At 59.6% G+C, this 6,585-nt stretch overlaps 1 non-coding gene across 1 annotated transcript; it reads left to right on the plus strand.

Annotated features, from left to right (window-relative positions):
- Nucleotides 1-3,942: 3,942 nt before the first annotated feature.
- LOC131861348 (5S ribosomal RNA) lies at nucleotides 3,943-4,061 on the plus strand. Its single transcript, XR_009360423.1, has one exon. It is a non-coding gene; the product is annotated as a 5S ribosomal RNA (ribosomal RNA).
- The last annotated feature ends 2,524 nt before the right edge of the window (nucleotides 4,062-6,585 follow it).

Below are 6,585 nucleotides of genomic sequence, written 5' to 3' on the forward strand. Positions count from 1 at the left end.
AGGTGCGCACTTTTGGAGGGCACTTTTTGGAGGGCACTTTTCTGCGCTCCAAAGGTGCGCACTTTTGGAGGGCACTTTTTGGAGGGCACTTTTCTGCGCTCCAAAGGTGCGCACTTTTGGAGGGCACTTTTTGGAGGGCACTTTTCTGCGCTCCAAAGGTGCGCACTTTTGGAGGGCACTTTTGTGCACTCCAAAGGTGCGCACTTTTGGAGGGCACTTTTCCTGTGCTCCAAAGGTGCACACCTAGGTGAGCACCTTCGACCACACCTTGTAGCACACCAAACTCTGACTTTCGACTTCATCCGCAATGCAGGGTCTTTGAGGTTGGCGCAATGCGCACAACCAGGGGAGTCGACCCATCAAACCCAACACCTCCCCTATATAAGCTATTTGTCTGATTCTCATACATGCGTAGCCTGCAGGAGCAATTAGGACATCGACCCCAACTTTCGGCTTCTAAACGAAAACAAGGTCTTTGAGGTTGGTGTAATGCGAACAACTAGGGGAGTCAACCCATCAAACCCAACACCTCCCCTATATAAGCTATTTGTCTGATTCTCATACATGTGTAGTCTACAGGAGCAATTAGGACATCGACCCCAACTTTTGACTTCTTAACGAAAACAAGGTCTTTGAGGTTGACGTAATGCGCACAACCAGGGGAGTCGACCCATCAAACCCAACACCTCCCCTATATAAGCTATTTGTCCGATTCTCATACATGTGTAGCCTGCAGGAGCCATTAGGACATTGACCCCAACTTTTGACTTCTTAACGAAAACAAGGTCTTTGAGGTTGGCGTAATGCGCACAACCAAGGGAGTTGACCCATCAAACCCAACACCTCCCCTATATAAGCTATTTGTCTGATTCTCATACATGTGTAGCCTGCAACAACGATTAGGACATCCACCCCAACTTCTGAATTCGTCTGCGTTGACCGCACCAAAGGTGCACGCCTTGGTGCTCACCAAAATCCGACTTCCGACTTCTTCTGCTATGCGGGGTCTTTGAGGTTGGCGCAGTGCGCACAACCAGGGGAGTCAACCCACCGAATGCAACACCTCCCCTATATAAGCTATTTGTCTGATTCTCATACATGCGTAGACTGCAGCAATGATTAGGACATCCACCCCAACTTTTGACTTCTTAAACAAGACAGGGTCTTTGAAGTTGGTGCAGTGCACACAACCAGGGGAGTCGACCCATCAAACGCAACACCTCCCCTATATAAAGCTATTTGTCCGATTCTCATACGTGTAGTCTGCAGCAGCGATTAGGACATCGACCCCAACTTCCGAATTCGTTTGCATTGACCGCACCAAAGGTGCACGCCTTGGTGTGCACCCTGGAGTGCACTTTGGTGCTCACCTCGGTGCACACTTTGGTGTGCACCTCGGTGTGCACCAAAGGTGCGCACCTTGGAGCGCACCAAAGGTGTACACTTTGGAGCGCACCACATAGGGTCTTTGAGAGGTTGGCGCAGTGCGCACACCAAGGTGGGTGTTGAGGTGCGTGCCGAGGTGGGTGGGTGCTAGGGTGCGCTCCATGGTGGGTGCCAGGGTGGGTGCGTGCTAGGGTGGATTCCAAAGAGGGTCATAGGGTGGGTGCCAAGGTGGGTTGGTGATATAGTGGGTTCAAAGGTGGGTACTAGGGTGGGTTCCAAGGTGGGTCACAAGTTGGGTGCCAGGATGCGTGGGTGTTAGGTTGGGTGCCAAGGTGGGCTCCTGCGTGGGTGGGTGCTAGGGTGGGTTTCAAGGTGGACGCGAGGGCGGGTGCCAAGGTGGGTAACAAGTTGGGTGTTAGGATGGGTGAGTGCTAGAGTGGGTGCCAAGGTGGGTGGGTGCTAAGGTGGATGCCAAGGTGGTTCACAGGGTGGGTGGGTTCTAGGGTGAGTTCCAAGGTGGGTCACAGGTTCAGTGCTAGGGTGGGTGTCAAGGCGGGTGTCGAGGTGCCTGGGTGCTAGGGTGTGGATGCCAATGTGGGTCATAGGGTGGGTACTAGGGTGGGCTGCAATGTGGGTGCCAAGGTGGGTAACATGCTCGGTGGGTTCTAAATTGGGTGCCAGGGTGGGTGTGCACCCACCTTGCCCGAGGTGGGTGCCAAGGTGCCAGTGTGGGTGGGTGCTAAGGTGGATGCCAAGGTGGGTGAGAAGGTGGGTGATAGGTTGAGTGGTAGGATGGGTGGGTGCCAAGATGGGTCACAGGGTGGGTGCAAGGGTGGGTAGGTGCTAGGGTTGGTGTCAGGGTGGGTGGGTGCTAGGTTGGGTTCCAAGGTGGGTGCGAGGGTGAGTGTCAAGGTGGGTCACAGGTTAGGTGCTAGGATGGGTGAGTGCTAGGGTGCAAAGGTGCCAGGGTGGGTGCTAGGATGGGTCGATGCTAGGGTGAGTGGCAAGGTGGGTCCACAAGTGTCAAGGTGGGTGCCGAGGTGGGTGCCAAGTCGGCGACTGCTATGGTGGATGCCAAGGTGGGTCACGGGGTGGGTGCCAAGTTGCTAGGTTGGGTTCCAAGGTGGGTGCCAACGTGGGTGCTAGGGTGCGTGGGTTAAAGGGTGTGTCACAACGTGGGTGCCAGGATGGGTGCGCACCCACACTGGCCAAGACGGGTGCGGGTGCAAGGTTGGGTTCCAAGCCCGGTCACAGGCTGGGTGCTAGGATGGGTGGGTGCCAAGGTGGGCACCAGGGTGGGTGCACCCACCCTGGCCAAGGTGGGTCACGGGGTGGGTCCTAGGGTGGGTAACGGGGTGGGTACTAAGGTGCGTGCCAAGGTGGGTCATAGGGTGGGTGCCAAGGTGGGCACCAGGGTGGGTGTGCACCAACCCTAGCCAGGGTAGGTCACGGGGTGGTTGTCGGGGTGGGCGTCAAGGAGCCAAGGTGGGTGGCAAGTAGCCAAGTTGCGTGCCAAGGTGGGTGTCGGGGTGGGTGCCAAGGATCCAAGGTGGGTGCCAAGGAACCAAGGTGGGTGTCTGGGTGGGTGCCGAGGTGGGAGCCAGGGTGGGTCCCAAGGTGAGTGCAAAGGTGGGTGCCAGGGTCAAGGTGAGTGCCAATGTGGGTTCCAAGGTGCCAGGGTCAGGGTGAGTGCCAATGTGGGTTCAAAGGTGCTAAGTTGGGTGCGAGGTTGGGTGCGAGGGTGGGTGGGTGCCAAGGTGTGCTAGGTGGAAGCCCGGGTGGGTCGGCATCCCATGGGTGTCGAGTTGGGTGCCTGATGGGTGCTTCTTGTCAAGTTTTAGTCGTCGGGACTCATTTCGAGCCTTAGAGGTCGTTTCTTGTCCGGTTGCCCTGTCTTCGACCTGGGAACCCAATTTTGGTCCTCGGGTCCCATTTTTTTTTGTCTCGCATCCCACTTTTGGCCTGTGGCCTTTTCGGGGTCGATTCTCGTTTTGGGCATCAGAGCATGTTTCTTCTCCTAAAACCCAATATTTGTTTATTAAGTCTCGGAACACATTTTTGTTCTCGTGGACCCATCATGGGTCTTGGAACGCATTTGTGGTCCTTGGGTCCCATTTTGCATCCCGAAACTTGTGTTTTGGTGCTTGATCCCTATTTTGGGTGCCCACCTTGCACCAAGTGCGCACCCGGGGCAAACCGAGCGCCTTGGTGCACCGGGGCAAGATCGAGCGTGCACCCGAGGCGCCCCGAACATGCACCAAGGTGCACTCGGCCCACATGTGAGCGCAGGTCGTTGCGCCCGAGGTGGTGTGTGGGCACCGCGTTGCAGACGGGACACTGCACGCACACGACGCCCCCTCCAGGTGCACGCACGTAGGCCGGGCCGGGTGCACACCCGACGCCCTAGCAAGGTGCGCGCACCCGGGCAGGGCTCACACTTGGCGAACGGGGCGCACTTCGCGAGGGAGGGTGTGCACCTCGACGGGGGTGGGTGGCCGGGGTGGATTCGCACGTGGGTCGCGGTTTGCTAAGTACACACTGCGACAAGCTCATAACGGGTGCGATCATACCAGCATTAGTGCACCGGATCCCATCAGAACTCCGCAGTTAAGCGCGCTTGGGCCGGAGTAGTACTGGGATGGGTGACCTCCCGGGAAGTCCCGGTGTTGCACCCTTTTTTAGTTTTTCGCCGGGCGTCGCAATGCTATTTGAATAAACCTTTTGCCCGTTTGCGTTCTCGTCGGGGCCGGGCCGGGCCGGGGTGCGCTGCCCGCACTACCGCGCGCGCGGGGGCGACACCGAGCGCGCACCCGAGGCACCCCGAGCACACAGGCCACGGTGCAACCCGGGCGTTGTGCGCGCACCCCGGTGCGCCCGAGGTGCTGCGCGCGCACCCAGGTGAAATCGGTGTGCACCTCGGCCAGTGCGCGCTCGGTCGAGTCGCGCACGTTGGCCAAGGTGCACGGTGATGTTTCTTACTCTAAGGTTCCGCACCAGACGCCCGGGACAGGTGAGCGAAGCTGGGCGGGGCCGGGTGCGCGGCCGGGGCAGGTGCACGCAGCTGGAGAGAGCTTTGGAGCACACTTCGGAGCGCACCAATGATGCGCTCCATTCAAAAGTTTCCTGAAAAGGCAAAAAAAGTTGAGATTATAGAATTTCCCACTTGAGAGATTGTAAAAAAAAAAAATTTAAAATGAAGGAAACGCGGGTGCCAAGGTGTGCGCAGCCCAGCCAAGGTGTGCGCACCAAGGCGCCCACCCTGGCGAAGGTGCACGCAAGGTGCGCACCCGAGGCAAACCGGACAATTAACCCAACTTTCGACTTCGCGCGCACCTTGGAGCGCACTTCGGAGCGCTCCTTGGTGCGCACCAATCTTGGGCACCTCGGAGTGCACCATGGCGCCCACCAAGGTGCGCACCCGGGGCAAACCGAGCTCCGACTTCGTGCGCACCTTGGAGCGCACGAAAGGTGCGCACCATGGCGCCCACCAAGGTGCGCAGCCCAGCCAAGGCGTGCGCATCAAGGTGCGCACCCTGGCGAAGGTGCGCACCCGGGGCAAACCGAGCTCCGACTTCGTGCGCACCTTGGAGCGCACAAAAGGTGCGCAACCCAGCCAAGGTGTGCGCACCCCGGTCAAACCGAGCTCCGAATCGTGCGCACCAGAGGTGCACGCCATCGTGCGCACCTTGGAGCACACTTCGGAGCCCTCCTTGGTGCGCGCCGATGTTGCGCACCTCGGAGCGCACCCGGGGAAAACAATGCAATTAACCCGACTTTCGACTTCGTGGGCACCTCGGAGCGCTCTCGGGTTCGCACCTCGGAGCACACCGAGGTGCGCACCTTTGATGCGCTGCCTTCACCAATTTCCAGAAAAGGCAAGAAAACATTGAGAAGGTGTGCGCACCGAGGTGCCCACCCTGGCGAAGGTGCACGCGAGGTGCGCACCCGGGGCAAACCGGGCTCCGACTTCGTGCACGCCGCACCTTGGAGCACACTTCGGAGCGCTCCTTGGTGCGCACCAGGGCGCGCAACCCAGCCGAGGTGCCCACCCCGGCGAAGGTGCACGCGAGGTGCGCACCCGGGGCAAACCGGGCTCCGACTTCGTGCACGCCATGGTGCGCACCGCGGCGAAGGTGCGCACCCGGGGCAAACCGGGCTCCGACTTCGTGCACGCCGCACCTTGGAGCACACTTCGGAGCGCTCCTTGGTGCGCACCAGGGCGCGCAACCCAGCCGAGGTGCCCACCCCGGCGAAGGTGCACGCGAGGTGCGTACCCGGGGCAAACCGGGCTCCGACTTCGTGCACGCCGCACCTTGGAGCACACTTCGGAGCGCTCCTTGGTGCGCACCATGGTGCCCACCAGGCCGCGCAACCCAGCCAAGGTGTGCGCACCAAGGTGCACGCGAGGTGCGCACCCGGGGCAAACCGGGGTCCGACTTCGTGCACGCCGCACCTTGGAGCACACATCGGGGCGCTCCCGGGTTCGCACCGGCGTTGCGCACCGTGGTGGGCACCTCGGAGCACACCAAGGTGGGCAGCGAGGTGCGCACCTTTGATGCGATGCCTTCACTAATTTCCATAAAAGGCAAAAAAAAAACGAGATTTTAAAATTTCCGTTTTGAAAGATAGTGAGAAAAAGGGAATGCTGGTGCCATCTTGAGCCCGCCCTGGTGCGCAGCCCAGCCAAGGTGTGCGCACCAAGGTGCCCACCCTGGCGAAGGTGCGCGCCCGGGCAATTAACCCAACTTCCAACTTCGCGCGCGCCAGGGTGGGAGCGCACCCAACAACCGGGCCTGGGAAGAGCCAATGCGAGAAACCCCACCAAACGCTCTGACAAAAAAAGAGGGGGCGCTCCAGTAACCCCGCTTCGGAGCGCACCCTGGGCAAACCCAGCCAAGGTGCCCACCCCGGCCAAGGTGCAGGCGAGGTGCGCACCCGGGGCAAACCGGGCTCCGACAACGTGCACGCCGCACCTTGGAGCACACTTCGTAGCGCTCCCGGGTGCGCACCTCAGAGCACACCAAGGTGGGCAGCGAGGTGCGCACCTTTGATGCGCTGCCTTCACTAATTTCCAGAAAAGGCAAAAAAAAAAGGAGATTTTAAAATTTCCGTTTTGAAAGATAGTGAAAAAAACGGAACGCGCGTGCCATCTTGAGCCCGCCCTGGTGCGCAGCCCAGGTAAGGTGCCCACCCTGGCAA

Source organism: Cryptomeria japonica, unplaced genomic scaffold (genome assembly GCF_030272615.1).
Source record: "Cryptomeria japonica unplaced genomic scaffold, Sugi_1.0 HiC_scaffold_24, whole genome shotgun sequence".
NCBI classification, from domain to species: Eukaryota; Viridiplantae; Streptophyta; class Pinopsida; order Cupressales; family Cupressaceae; genus Cryptomeria; species Cryptomeria japonica.